Source organism: Cupressus sempervirens, chromosome 10 (assembly GCF_028749045.1).
Source record: "Cupressus sempervirens isolate cs-2001-9-10 chromosome 10, ASM2874904v1, whole genome shotgun sequence".
In the NCBI taxonomy this organism is placed as follows: domain Eukaryota; kingdom Viridiplantae; phylum Streptophyta; class Pinopsida; order Cupressales; family Cupressaceae; genus Cupressus; species Cupressus sempervirens.
Window position 1 is genome coordinate 709,927,181 of NC_143127.1, and position 16,606 is coordinate 709,943,786.

Sequence of the window (16,606 nt, forward strand, 5' to 3'; positions counted from 1 at the left end):
ACAAATAATGCTGAGGAATGGCTTCTTGGTTCAGGAGCAATACATCATATGGGTGCTTCAAGGGAGTAGTTTTCCTCTTTGAAACCATCTAATGTACCTTACGTCTATGTGGGCAATGATACTCAAGTGGAAGTAGAAGGTAAAGGAAATGTTGAGTTGGAAAATGGTGTCTTCAAGGATGTACTTCATGTTCCTAACCTTAGAACCAACCTTCTCTCCATCTATCAGATAACTCATTATGGATGTGGCAACAAAGTAGAGTTCCTCCCCGATACAGTTCTGGTGAAAAATCTCAAAGATGATTCTATGGTGGCGGTTGGAAAGGAAAATCATGAGACAAGACTTTATTCTTTCTCACATTTTGTGCCTAAGTCCACTTCCCTTGCCTTGTTGACTCATTTAAACACACAAATTAAACTGGTTTGTAATTTGCACAAAGGGCGGAAAAAACCTTCCAAGTGCAAATTCCATGCGGGTGGGGAAAAATCTTCCAAGTCCAAATTTTGGGCGGGTAGGGTTTGCAATTTGCGCAAGGGTGGAAAAATATTCCTAGTGCAATTTTGAGTAGGTGAGGTTTGTAATTTGTGCAGAGGGCAGGAAAAATCTTCCAAGTCCAAATTTCGGGTGGGTGGGGTTTCCAATTTTCACAAAGGCGAAAAAATCTTTTGAGTGCAAATTTTGGGTGGGGTGGGGTTTCTAATTTGCACAAAGGGTGGGAAAAATCTTCCAAGTCCAAATTCTGAGTGGGTGGGGTTTGCAATTTTTGTGAGTATGAAAAAATCTTCCTAAGTCCAGATTCCGAGCGGGCGAGGTTTGCAATTTTTGCGAGTGGCGAAAAAATCTTCGTAAGTCCTAATTTTGGGTGGGTGGGGTTTGCAATTTTTGTGAGGGCAGAAAAATCTCCCAAGTGCCAAATTCTGGGTGGGTGGGGTTTTGTAATTTCTGTGAGCACGAAAAAATCTCCCAAGTGCCAAATTCTGGGTAGGTGGGGTTTGTAAGTTTCCGTGAGGGCGAAAAAATCTTCCAAGTGCAATTTTCCTATTCAGACACACAAAGTAAACTATGGCACAAGAGATTTGGACATCTTAATTATCGCTACCTTTAGCAACTCAGCAGCAAGGATATGGTCATTGGTCTACCTCAAGTCAAGTATTTAGAGGGTGTATGTTCAGGTTGTGAAGCAGGCAAGCATCCTGAAGAGAAACATGACAAGGTTAAGTCTTGGAAGGCATTTGCTATTCTAGAACTGGTTCATAGTGATGTAGTTGGCCCATTTCTAGTTCCATCATTTGGTAAGGCCTGCTATGTTCTCACATTTATTGATGACTTTTCAAGGTACACTTGGGTCTTTTTTCTTGCTCATAAGAGTGAAGTATTTTTGATAACTTCATGAACTTCAAAGCTCAAGTTGAGAAAAAATTAGGGAAAGCCATCAAGATCCTACGAATAGATAATGGTAGGGAATATGTCAACTCTAGGCTTATAGACTTTTGCACACATGAGGGTATAGATCTTCAACATTCAGTTGCATACATGCCACAATAGAATAGTGTAGGTAAAAGAAAGAATAGAACCCTTAAGGAAATGACCACTTGTATGCTTCAACACAAGTCTCTAGATCAAGTGTTTTGGGTAGAAGCCATGTGTTGTGCCAACTACATCCAAAATAGAAGTCTGCATAAGGCCTTAGATGGAATAACACCTTTTGAGGCATGGTGTGGTAGAAAACCAAGTGTCAAGCACTTCAAAGTTTTTGGTTGTCTAGCATGGGCAAGGATATACCTCCACAAAAATGAAAGGCATTAGAAGCACAAAGAAAACTATGTATATTTGTTGGATATTATGACCATCTCAAGGGATACAATCTAATGGATCCAGAGACTCATGAAATATTTTATGAGAGGAGTGTTCACTTTGAAGAGACTTGTCCAAGTTTGGCTTCTTCAACTCCTCCTTCTTCCTCCTTCGTCGATAGTGATCATAGTGATGACAGTGACTCAGAAGATGAGATTCCTCCAATGTTGACTCGTAGGACACCACCTTCGCAAGGTCAACAAACAGTTGAGGACATTCTTCTTCTTCCACTAAACCTTGACAGGCATAGCAAACTCTTGATGCAACAGGTTCATTGGTGGGAAATCCTTTAGACACTCGGAGGACAAGGTCATAGCACAAGTCATTTCTGTAGGATTTGAGCAAAAGTGCACAACAAATCCATGAAGCCCAAGAAAACTTGCATGCAGAAAACCTGTCACGGAGAAGAAAAAAACAAGAAGAGGCAAGGGTTTGATTTGAAAAACTCAGATGAAGAAAATATTATTCAACGGATCTTCATAATGAAAAATACAAAGAGATCAATCCTTAAAAGGAGATCGAAACTCGAAAAGGGTAACCTAAAGCCTAAAAAAGCTAGGGTTGCACAATATAATTAATAAAATATTAATTATATGCACCTTCAAGATAGCTTAAGCAAACTAGAGTAATAGGCAACTTAATTAATTAAATCAAAGTGATTTAATTAATAAGTGCGAACAAATAATTACTCTAACACCCCCCCTTAAGCGAAGCTTAGGAGGTAAGCTAACCTAGCACAACTATGAAAGAAGAAAAAGATGGGTCCCAGCAACAAGGCCTAATTAGGTACCCAATACAAGGAAATCTTTGTAAACCGGAGACAAAGGAGAAAACCCAATGGGAAAAACCCCTCTCCAAAAAGAGATAGCAAAGAATTTTCCAGAAGATAGGAACAAAGAAAGATCATGAAGAGAAACACTGAAGCAGAAGAAGCCGCAAACTCTGTCAGAAAGAAACTACTGATCTAAAGATCTTCCACAGAAATAGAAGGCACGAACCGAGAGTGTCTATATGGTAGGTGATCTATCTCACCGAAATGCATAGGTAGCCAGCCACTATAGTCGCCTAGTATATAGGATCAAATACTGAATACATAGCTCACTCCAATGAACCATCAAACCAAGGAAGCATTAGAACCAATAATATAACCCCCCCTTAATTGCAGATAGGGTGAGGTGACAGGCAACTGAAAAGATGGGCCAAAAATCTCCTACAACACAGGAACCAAACACATCAAGAGTGAGGTATAGACACCTATAAAAGCACGTGTCACCGACACTATATGAGGCAAAAAGAGGAAGAGGGCACAAAACTGGAAAACAACTATCCCCCCCATGGCACTTTATAAAATAGTGCGAGTACAACAAACCACAATGATGAAAAGGATCCCAAAACACAAGAGTGGCACTTTATCTCAGTGCATTTGCATAAAGATGCTTACAATGAATATCAACAAGATCAAAAAAAAAAAACGCTGAAACAACAGAAGGTAGAGCCCAAAACAAAGTATCTGAAGCAACAAAATCGATCCCCGGACCTGAAATAGCTAGGATATCCACCAGCATGCAAAAATGCAGAAGGCTGAATAAAATGTTCCTAGAGAAAAATCTAGAACAACAACCAACATCACTGAAAAGAGCACAGAAAGAGCTTTCCAGCGATACAAAGAAGTCCAAAATCAGAGATTGGATGCTCAAGATATGCCTCCTGGAGTGCAAAACAAAACATTTGGCTTTGACTACCAAAACAAGCAACCAAATTGCATCAAAAACCAAAAACACCTATACCAACATCTCTGTCTTGGAACTAGTTTTTTGGCACATTTTTCAGATCAAAAAAATACGTCTGTATGCTCGAGTTACAAAAAAAAAACCTCCTGGACCTCTGAAAATGCATGAAATTTTTTTTTTTTAATAAAAAAGTAAAAAAAAAACTTCACCAAAAAAATGCGTCGCCACTTGGGTGGAGGTGGAGCTCAGGAATTTGGTGGAGCCGCTGGTGGCCATGGTGGTGGGCGGGTGGCGCCACCAGCGGCGGAGGTTGCTGAGCGACAGTGATCGTTGAGAGTCGTTGTGGTCAGCGGACCACTGGCAGTTTATCACAGGCGGTTACTACTAACCGCTAGTAGTCTTGGTGACCACAAGCAGTTTTTTAAACCGCCGCAGCAAAAAGTGCCACTTTTTTATATTTTTTTTTACAATTTTTTTAATTTTTTGCCTCGATCTGCATGCCAATGTTCGTACGACCCTATTGGATAAATTTTTTTTGCCTCCCAGATCAATGTTGTCCAAATCGAACAAATTTTATATCAAAACAGGGGTTTTGACACCTTCTGAATCCATCTGTGAGGTCTGTTTGGCCTCAAACTGCTTTGAAAATTAGTGACCCCCTTGTTTTCTCAGAAAAAGATCGAAAAAAAATCAGATCTGATTTGCCAAACCCTTGTTCTCCCTTTTTCTTGAAACATCGAACAAGCTACAACAAATCTGGCTCTAATACCATGTAGGATTTGAGAAAAAGCGCACAACAAATCCATGAAGCCCGAGAAAACCTGCATGCAGAAAACCTATCACGGAGAAGAAAAAGACAAGAAGAGGCAAGGGTTTGATCTGAAAAACTCAGACGAAGAAAATATTATTCAACGGATCTTCATAATGAAAAATACAAAGAGATCAATCCTTAAAAGGAAATCGAAACTCGAAAAGGGTAACCTAAAGCCTAAAAAAGCTTGGGTTGCACAATATAATTAATAAAATATTCATTATATGCACCTACAAGATAGCTTAAGGAAACTAGAGTAATAGGAAACTTAATTAATTAAATCAAAGTGATTTAATTAATAAGTGCGAACAAATAATTACTCTAACAATTTCCACATGCATATATAGCCATTGCTTCAGATCCACAGTCATTTAAGGAAGCATTAGGGATTCTAGAATGGGACAAGGCTATGGAGGAAGAATATAACTCCTTGATGAACAACAACACTTGGGACTTAGTTTCCCTTCCTAAGGGAAGAAAAGTGGTTCGATGTAAGTGGATCTATCGAACCAAATTTGCAGTGGATGGAAGTGTGGATAAACATAAGGCTAGACTAGTTGCCAAGGGTTTTTCATAGGTTCTAGGTATTGACTACATGGATACTTTTGCACCAGTTGCCAAGATGAACTCCATTCACCTGACACTAGCTATTGCTGCAACTCATGGTTGGGTTGTACACTAGATGGATGTTAAGAGTGCTTTTTTGAATGGTGATTTTCATGAGGAAATTTATATGGAGCAGCCATAGGGATTCGTATAGGATTCTACTATGGTTTGCAGATTGAAGAAGTCTATTTATGGTCTTAAGCAGGCTCCTCGGGCTTGGTATGCCAAAATGGATTCCTTCCTCCTCTCAGAAGGATTCACTAGATGTTATTCTGATTCGAATGTCTACATTCTTCATAAGGATGACTCACACTTGATACTAGTGCTTTATGTAAATGACTTGATCATTGCAGGGAGCACTTCATCCATCATTGCCAGTGTTAAGACCTCTCTACAGGACACATTTGCTATGACAGACTTGGGTCTACTACATTACTTCCTTGGCATTGAGATCACACAGTCTTTAGTAGGGATCACACTTTCACAACCCAAGTATGCTCTTGATTTGCTGTCTTGATTTCACATGAGTGACTACAAGCCTTCTCCTACTCCCTTTCTATTAGGTGTCAAGCTAGAGGCTAAGTGTACCACTCCACTTTTTGATGCTACATTAGATAGACAAATAGTTTGGAGCCTTATCTACTAGACACATACATGCCCTAATATAGCTTTTGCAGTTGGCATGGTTTCACGCTTTATCCAAGAACAACATGAACTTCATTGGAAGGCTACCAAGCGCATTTTGCACTACATAAAGGGTACACATATACATGGGATACATTATGCAGTAGGTACAAGACTTCACCTAGCTGGATACACAGACTCAGACTATGCAAGGGACCTAGATTCTTGCAAGTCCACTTCAGGGTACATATTTCACCTTGGCTCTGACCCTATTTGTTGGCAAAGTAAAAAGCAAAATAATGTTGCTCTTTCTTCCATAGAGTCTGAGTATCAAGGAGCTGTCAATGCAGCTACAGAGGCTCTTTGGTTACAACATATCTTGGAGGAGTTTGGATTTGATCTACCTAAGCCTACAGTTATTCATTGTGACAATCAAAGTGCCATTAAGATCTCTAAGCATCGAATTCAGCATCAGCAGACTAAGCACATCGAGGTTCATATGCACTATATCAGAGAGTTGATACATGAGTAGATCATTGCACTGCAGTACTATCCTACAGCCAAGCAGGTCGCCGATATCTTTACCAAACCCTTCATTGAGGTCAAGTATATTCATTTGCGAGATCTCTTGGGGGTTTAGGATGTTGCAGAAAGGGGAGTCCCTTGACTTCTCTCTTCTTCTTCTTCTGGAAGGATTTTTTTCCTCATTTGAGGTCTTCTTCTCTCATCTTCTTTATTGTACTTATCTCTCTTTTTGGAGGAAGGTTTTTCCCATGAGGTTTTCCCTCTTTCTATGCTTTATGAGAGATTTTATTGCATCATTGTATGTTGAGCATTGCTTTGTACATGGGTACCTTACATGGCCTCGTAATCGGGACCCATCATGCATTTGTGAGCTTAAGTGCATTCCCCTAAGTTGCACTTAAGGGGGGGTGTTGTTGTAAATAGATATTTACTATTTACACTAAGTTTACTTAGGTTAGTGCATTATTTTATTATTTATTTTTATGAGACACTTAGGAGTTTGTGCAACTTTTTGAGTTGTCATGTTGATAACACAAAAGAACGCAACTCTATTTCAGCACATGTTGTCTACAACACTGGAGTTTGCATCATTCACTGAGTTGTCATGTTGACAACACAAAAGTATGCAACTCTATTTCAGCACATGGTGTCTACAACACTGGAGTTTGCATCATTTATTGAGTTTTCATGTAGACAACACAGTTATTTGCATTCCTAATCTAGCACATGGTGTCTACAACACTGATTTGCATGCTACACCATTGTAAGCTTATTCTCTCATTATCACACTTACTTCTGTGCTTAATGGAGGATAACCCATATCTAGTGGGCATGTGCCTAGTTGTATGACTTATCATTATGTTGATTCTTAGGCATTCTAGATGCATCTCAAAGGCCTTTATATACAAGCACTCCTAGTGTACTTGTACATGGTATTGAATACTATATAGTTATTCTGATCATACTTTGGTCTATTTTGTGCTTGTGTTTGAGTTCCTTGGTCTTGGGTGACTTCTGCCCTAAGGCAAATTCTTACACCTAAGATAGTCCCTTTACTCTTAAGTACTGTTTTGTAACACATATAGACTAATGTCATGTATCTCATAATAAATCAAGTCTGCCATGATTTATGACTACCCTTGTTACTTTTTAGTATGCTCTAGATACTTGATGACTTATTTAGATCCAATAATTATGGTTGTGGGTGTAGTATGTTTAGCAAATCTTTAAAGTTGGAATGGATTAATAAGCAAATAGTCATGCTATTAAATGTTTCAGGCAAAAGTTCATTTACTAACTATACTCTTAAAGTCTGCAACAATGCTTTCATCGTAGGTAGATGCTTAAACAGTAGCCTTTAACTATCTTTTGGCACTGCCTTTTTGTTCAGTGGACTAAAATCTTCCTTTTGACGTTGTGCTTAAACTAATTGTATGTCATCATACCCTTTTGATCTTCTATTACAACCATTGTTTTACATCACATAAAAATGTTGTCAAGAGTCATAGGATTGTCTCGTACTCTCTACTTATCTCATTCATCTATGACAGTTTCTCAGCACAAACATAATCATGTCATTGATCTCATAACAAATTAAGTCTATCATGCTTTTATGGCTTCTTTAGATCCAATTATGCTAGATAGTTGTTTAGTAGGTTTACCAGGTCATTAAAGTTTGAATGGATTAAGAAGCAAATGATCATGGTATTTTTTTCAGAGAACACGTCATTTACTAACTGTCCTCTTAATATGTCTGTAATAGTGCTTTCATTCTAGGTAGATTCTTAACTACTAGTCTTTGACTATCATTTGGAATTGTCTTCTTGATCATTGGATTGAACTCTTCTTTTTGAAGGTGCCCTTAAACTAATTGCATGCCATGCCATTTGATCTACTACTACTACTATGCAACACTTGAAAAAGTTGTCAATAGTCATAGGACCATCTCTTTTCTCTTTACTTATCCACTGACTATTTTTGTGGCATATAAATATTGATGTCACTCATCTCATTACAAATGAATTCTGTCATGCTTTTGACTACCCTTGTTGATATGCTCTAGATGCAATATGACCTATTTAGATCCAATAATGTTGGTAGTAGTTGTAGTAGGTTTTAGTGGGTCATTAAAGACTGAATGGACTATAAGAAACAAATGGTCATTAAATGTTTCAAGAAATACATTTATTAACTGTGCTCTTAATATGTCTGTAGAAGTGCTTTGATGCTTAGTACATCCTTAAACTATTAGTCTTTGAGCATCTTTTGGCACTGCCTTCTTGTTCATTGGAGTGAAGTCTTCCTTTTGAAGCTGCCCTTAAACTATTTTTGCATCATCATACCCTTCTGATCTGTTGTTAGATCCAATAAATGCTGGTAGTAGTTGTAGTAAATTTATCAGGTCTTAAAATGTAAATAGGCAAAATGCCATTTGTTAGCTTTTCTTTTAATATATCTGTAACAATGCTTTCATTCTAGGTAGAATCTACATGCTTAAACTATTTAGTCTTTGACTATCCTTTGGTCCTTTTTTCTTGTTCATTGGATTGAACTTTTTCGTAAACAAAATGCTAGTAGTAGTTGCAGTAGGTTTATTAGGTCATTAAATGTTTTAGGCAAAAGGTCATTTACTAACTTTTCTTTTAATATGTCTAGACTCTATACCATTTCTTTCTTTCTAGGTAGATGCTTAAAGCATTAACCTTTTGGTACTGTCTCCTTTTGGTATTGTCTTCTTGTTGATTGGATTTTCTCGTGTTTGACTATGCTCCAGATGCAGTATCACCTATTTCAATCCAATAATGTTGTTAGTATTTGTAGTAGGTTTTAGTGGGCCATTAAAGACTGAATGAATTAAGAAGCAAATGGTCATGGTATTAAATGTTTTAGGAAATGTTGTCTCCTTTTGGTACTATCTTCTTGTTCATTGGATTTTCCCCTTGTCTTTGACTATGCTCCAGATGCAATATGACCTATTTAAATCCAATAATGTTGGTAGTAGTTGTAGTAGGTTTTAGTGGGCCATTAAAGACTGAATGGATTAAGAAGCAAATGGTCATGGTATTAAATGTTTCAGGACATAAATTTACTAACTGTGCTCTTAATATGTCTGTAGAAGTGCTTTGATGCTCAGTACATCCTTAAACTATTAGTCTTTGAGCATCTTTTGGCACTGCCTTCTTGTTCATAGGAGTGAAGTCTTCCTTTTGAAGCTGCCCTTAAACTGATTTCATGTCATCATACCCTTTTTATTTTATACTACCACTATTACACATAACCTGAAAAAGTTGTCAACAATCACATGACTGTTGTTCGATCTAATACTGCTCATAGTAGTTGCAGCAGATTTATCAAGTCTTATAATATTATAGGTGAAAAGTCATTTGCTAAATTTTCTCTTAATATGTTTGTAACAATGCTTTCATTCTACGTAGAATCTAGATGCTTAAAATATTAGTCTTTGACTATCCTTGGGTATTGTCTTCTTTTTCACTGAATTGAAATTTTCCTTGTAAAGATGTCCTTGAAACAAATGCTAGTTATAGTTGCAGTAGCTTATCAGGTCATTAAATGTTTCAGGCAAAAGATCATTTACTAACTTTGCTTTTAATATGTCTAGACTCTATACCAATGCTTTTCTACGTAGATGCTTAAAGCCTTAACCTTTCAGTACTGTCTTCTTGTTCATTGGATTTTCCCTTGTCTTTGACTATCTTTTGACACTATCTTCTTGTTCATTGACTATCTTTCATGTCATTGCTTGCTTTGATATTCTATTACTTCTGTCATGCATCACTTAAATAGCTGTCAATGCTCATGGCATTGTCTCATTAATCTCTACTTTTCCACTCTGACTCGTTTGCAATACATACAAATTGATGTGATTCATCTCATAATAATTTAAGACTATCATGCTTTACAATTTCCCTTGTTAGTATGATCTAGATAGTTAATGATTTCTTTAGATCCATTTTTGCTGGAAGTAGCTAGAGTACGTTGAAGTCTGCATGGATTAAGAAAAAATGATCATGGTATTAATTGTTAAGGCAAAATTTCATTTACTAATTGTGCTCTTAATATGTCTATGAGAACACTTTCTCTCTAGGTAGATGCTTTCTTTGACTATTTTTTGGCACTGCGTTTTCCTTTATTGGATTGGATCCTTCCTTTTGAAGTTTCCCTTAAATTAATTTCATGTGATCATACCCTTTAAAAGTTCTACCAATGTTATGCATCGCCTTAGAAAGTTGTCAATGGTCAAATGGTTGTCTCTTTACTGTCTAGTTATCTTCTATGACTGTTTAGTGGTGCTGAAGTAGGCTCCTACAATGGTAGGAGGAATGTCTTCTAGGGGGAATTAAATGAGCTTGACTCATAGAAGATTTTGTAGCTTGAATGCCCTTGTTGCTATGCTTTAGATACTTTATGACTTCTTTAGATCCAACAGTTGTAGTATGTTTAATAGGTAATTAAAGTCTATAATGGGTTAGAAAGAAAATGATCATGGTATTAAATGTTTTGGGAAAAAGGTCATTTAGTAATTGCGCTCTTGATATACCTGGATCAGTGCATCAATTCTTGGCAGATGCTTAAAATATTAGCCTCTAACTATGTTCTTGTTCATTGAATTTTCCCCCCCTCTTTGACTATGCTTCAGATGCAATATGACCTATTTAAATCCAATAATGTTGGTAGTAGTTGCAGTAGGTTTTAGTGGGCCATTAAAGACTGAATGGATTAAAAAGCAAGTGGTCATGGTATTAAATGTTTCAGGAAATACATTTACTAACTGTGGTCTTAATATATCTGTAGAAGTGCTTTGATGCTTAGTACATCCTTAAGCTATTAGTCTTTGAGCATCTTTTGGCACTGTGTTCTTGTTTATTGGAGTGAAGTCTCATTTTGAAGCTGCCCTTAAACTAATTTCGTGTCATCATACCCTTTTTATTTTATACTACCACTATTATGCATAACCTGAAAAAGTTGTCAACAATCATAGGACTGTTGTTAGATCTAATACTGCTTGTAGTAGTTGCAGTAGATTTATTAAGTCTTATAATGTTATAGACAAAAAGTCAATTGCTAAATTTTCTCTTAATATGTCTGTAACAATGCTTTAATTCTAGGTAGAATCTAGATGCTTAAACTATTAGTCTTTGACTGTCCTTGGGTACTGTCTTCCTTTTCATTGAATTGAAATTTTCCTTGTAAAGCTGTCCTTGAAACAAATGCTAGTAGTAGCTATAGTAGGCTTATCAGGTCATTAAATGTTTTAGGAAAAAGATCATTTACTAACTTTTCTTTTAGTATGTCTAGACTCTATACCAATTCTTTCTTTCTAAGTAGATGCTTAAAGCCTTAACCTTTTGGTATTGTCTTCTTGTTCATTGGATTTGCCCTTATCTTTGACTATCTTTTGATATTGTCTTCTTGTTCATTGGATTGACTATCTTTCATGTCATTATTCGCTTTGATATTCTATTACTTCTATCATCATCACTTAAATAGCTGTCAATGTTCATGGCTTAACCTTTTGGTACTGTCTTTTTGTTCATTGGATTCGCCCTTGTCTTTGACTATCTTGTGATACTGTCTTCTTGTTCCTTGACTATCTTTCATGTCATTGTTTACTTTGATATTCTATTATTTCTATCATGCATCACTTAAATAGTCATCAATGCTCATGGCATTGTCTCATTAATCTTTACTTTTCCACTATGACTGTTTTGCAATACATACAAACTAATGTGATTCATCATAATAACAATTTAAGACTCAATGCTTTATGATTGCCCTTGTTGGTATGCTCTAGATATTTTATGACTTCTTCAGGTCCATTTTTTCTAGAAGTAGCTGGAGCACGTTGAAGTCTGCATGGATTAAGAAAAAATGATCATCCGTATTTATTATTTAGGCAAAATTTAAATAACTAATTGTGCTCTTAATATGTCTGTAAGAATGCTCTCTCTCTAGGTAGATGCTTTCTTTGACTATTTTTTGGCACTGTGTTTTCCTTTATTAGATTGGATCCTTCCTTTTGAAGTTTCCCTTAAATTAATTTCATTCGATCACACCCTTTAAATGTTCTACCAATGTTATGCATCACCTTAGAAAGTTGTCAATAGTCAAATGGTTGTCTTTTTACTGTCTAGTTATCTTCTATGACTATTTAGTGGTGCTGAAGTAGGCTCCTACGATGGTAGGAGTAATGTCTTCTATGGGGAATTAAATGAGCTTGACTCAGAATATTTTGTAGCTTGACTACCCTTTTTGCTATGCTTTAGGTACTTTATGACTTCTTTAGATCCAATAGTTGCAATATGTTTAACTGGTAATTAAAGTTTGCAATGGGTTAGGAAGAAAATGATCATGGTATTAAATGTTTTGGAAAAAAGGTCAGTTAGTAATTGCACTCTTGATATACCTGGATCAGTACATTCATTCTTGGTAGATGCTTAAAATATTAGCCTTTAACTATCTTTTGGTACTGTCTTCTTGTTCATTGGACTTCTTTCTTTCTAAAACTTCCATCAAACTAATTTCATGTCACCAGATCATTATATAGAGAGGTAGCATTTGCACTACCTTTCCACTTTTTGACTCTTTCCAACTTGGCCTATTTAGTGGTGTTGAAATAGGCTCCTACGATGATAGGAGGAATGTCTTTTGGGGGGAATTAAATGAGCTTGACTCAGAAGATTTTGTAGAAGTACCCAAGGTAATTAGCGAGGAGCACATATTGAGAGGTGGAAATATAGATGGCTCCCAACGGAGAAAATATAATTGATTGTAGGGATAACTTGGGAGAAGGTGAGGCAAAATCTTGTGTAGGGGAGACAAAGGGTTGAGGTGCTATAGAAACCAAAGATAGAGAAGAGAGGAGGGCTAGGGAACTTACCCTATAAACATACTATGGTGGAGGAAATATCTTTTGGTGCTTTCTTGCTCATCAGACTTTCTTCTTTTTGAAACTTCTCTTAAACTAGTTTCATGTCACCATCTCATTATATAGGGAGGTAATTTATGCTATCTTTCCACTTTTTGATGCTTTCCAACTTGGCCTGATTAGTGGTGCTGAAGTAGGCTTCTACAATGGTGGGAAGAATGTCTTAGATTGAAAGGTGGAATATATTTGGCTGTTAATGGGGAAAATATAATTGATTGTAGAGATAATTGGGGAGTAGGTGAAGCAAAAACTTGAGTAGGGGAGACAAAGGGGTGAGGCATTGCAGAAACTAGAGACTGAGAAGAGAAGAGGGTTATAGAAGAATTTAAATGAGTAAGATGTGATGGAAAAGGTTGTTGTACTTCTTCTTTCATTATAGATGGGCCCAGTTCCTCTTCTTACTCCTTCAACTCTTGTAGTTTGAGCTTTGAGATCTCTCTTATCTTCTTCTTTTGAAGAGCAATAGGTTGGAGTGATCTTCACCACTTTTTCTTTAAGCTTTGAGTAAGGAGTTAATGAGAACATGATCCTTTAGAAACCTTGGCTTCTTTCAACTTTCTTTTATTTGTAGAGATAACTGGGGAGTAGTTGAGGTAAAAACTTGAGCAGGTTAGACAAAGAGGTGAGGCACTACAAAAACCAGATACTAAGAATAGAAGAGGGTTGGAGAAGAACTTACTTGAGGAACATACGATGGAAGAGGTAGTGGTACTTCTTCTTTCATTACAAATGGGTCTTGTTCCTCTTGTTCCTCCCTTCAACTCCTGTAGTTTGAGCTTCAATATCTTTCTTTTTGTCTTCTCTGGAAGAGCAATAGATTGCAGTGATCTCCCTCACTTTGTCTTTAATCTTTGAGTACGAAGTTGCTAAGAACACACTTTTTTGCAAACCTTGACTTCTTTTGACATTTCTTTTATTTGGAGGTGTTGCCTCCTCCACAGGGTTTTCAACTATACTCATTGCTACATCTTGCTATTCTAATAGATCGATAGAAATAGAGGGCATAAATTCTTCTCTCTTGAATTCCCGATGAGGAATCTTTATTGTGTTCATTATCCCACTTTTCTTCAAATTCCCCATCTAATCCATTGTCATTTAGGGGAAAAAAGTTCAACTTGGTCTCTTGCTTGAAAATCTAGAAGTCTGTTATTTTTTCCTTTAACTAATCCTCGTATGGAAAAAAAAGAGTTCAATAAACACATTCATTTTAAGCTAAACATGACCCATCCTTGCCCCTCCAATATAGTTGTGAACGATGGGTGATGGGTTCACGTCTCCACTTTAAACATCCATCTAGGTGAGAGTTCTAGGAATCATTGAGTAATTGGAGATTCAGTTGGGCTAGCTTAGACATTGAAAGGTTTTTGGATTTCTACTTGTTTAATGTCACACCATTGAAAGTGACTGGTGGTTTGTACATCATTGCTTTGCTCTGCCCCACACCCATTCTCTCATTGATCAAAGAGAGTTGCCTGAATACCTCTAGGAAATAATCTTAATTACCAACCTACTTAAAATGGGCATCTGCACAAAAATAGGATTCCTCCAGCCAACAAGATCTATGCAATCTAGCATGTGAACTAGAAAAGATGAGTATCTGAAATGGGGAGAGATTTGGTAATCCTAGAGTTGTTGGGTCATTTTGTCTTGTGAGTGAAATCATAGTGGATGCTAGAGCTTGACTGCGATTTTAAATGACATGCCAGCCATAATCTCTTGGAATTCATGCATGAAGCATCATTCTCCATTCTACAAATGAATGTGAGCATGGAGAAAATATCTTGTTAGTTGTTTTTGAAGGCTAAATGAGGAATTGGGAAGCTTGACCTACCCAAAAACCTAGCTTGTTACCTATTTAAAATCAGCATCTGCACAAAATTAGGATTTCTCCAGCCAACGAGATCTATGGTATCTAGCATGTGAACTAGAAAAGATGAGTACCTGGAATGGGGAGAATTTTGGTAATGGTATGCCAGCCACAATCACTTGGAATCTATGCATGAAGCATCATTCTCCATCCCACAAATGAATGCAAACATGGAGAAAATATCTTGGAAGTTGTTTTTGAAGGTCGAATGAGGAGAATTGGGAAGCTTGACCTACCCGAAAACTTGACCCGCAACTCTTTTTTAAGGAATGCCGAAATTGGACAATTGTATGAACTCTCACTCTATCGTTAATTTAGAATGTTTCTAATGAAGTTTGGATTTATCACCACCTTTAGGTCACCAGATTGGATGGTGTTTGTCATTACATCAAATATCTCACCATGGCATCTATCAACCAAGGGAATTGTGAACATTTGTCACCATAAATTTAGGAGGCCAAAATTCACTTATGGAGGCTGAAATTCCATATTTTCAGACTCACTTGCTTGTGACTTTTGTTTATCTTCCTTTAAAAGGCCCCTTCCCTAAATCCTTTGGTTGACAAACCTAGCAATGGGTCCAAAATATAATTTGTTGGGTATCTATCCAATGCGACATCTTTGGTAGCTTCAATTTTTGCTATTTCTATTTTTTGCAAACTCTCCATCTTAACTTGAGTATATTAGGTATAGGGGGTGTTTGCAAACACATTAACCACCCTTGGAATGTTAAGTGCAAGACACAACATCAACATTTTGAGAGAAGTGCTCTCTTGACAACTTGATAAGTAGGAACTTGAAGCTCTTTCTTACAATGCTTTGAAAATATTCAAGCTTTGCCAACATTAAGGAAAAGCAAGACCTACCCCAAACATGTGTTTTTATTTATTCGATCTTTGTGTGTTATGCAGATGGAAAGGAGAGAGTACAAATTACCTGCACTTGCCACCATTCTAGAAAATGAGGCATTAACAATTATTGGGAGCTTGACAGAACAACTTTTAAGGCATGTTTCAAGATATGCAAGACAATACTAGTTGTTGCTTGTGGGAAAAGAGGGTAGGGCTCAAAAAATGGATGATTGGAAAGCGAAAAATGAAGCAAATGTACCTGACAATAGTTATAAAAAACAAAACACAACAAACCTACTATTTACATGATGGAAATGTGGGCCCATTAATGGAAATGTTTGAGGTGGATCCTGCTTATTGAGATCTGGAAAGGGTTACCTCTTATAACCTTTAGCTCAAAAGTATTGCCACCTTTATAGTTTGAAATACGAAGAGGGCCCTCTCAAATCAGATGATCACCAACTTTTTCTCACCCTCATCTCTAGGGTATGGGGGGTGAAGCGATCATCAAATACCTCTACCATCGGCCACTCCAATTTTTGGAGACCCCGTAGCGGTTCCTCTTGTCAGCAACACTCTTCTAGTAGTTCTCAGGACGTTGCAGGGCTCCTGTTCACCCTAGCCTATATCTATCAGTGCTGGCTTTCTTTTAGCCAAGGAAGGATCCCTCAGGGCTAGGTCCTTCATTTCTTTTACTTCTTGTTGGCTCTTTTCCGGACATCATTTGGTGTTCTTATGTTCTACTACTTCTCTAGTTGTATGCATTTAGTCCCTTAAACCCTTTTGACAGTC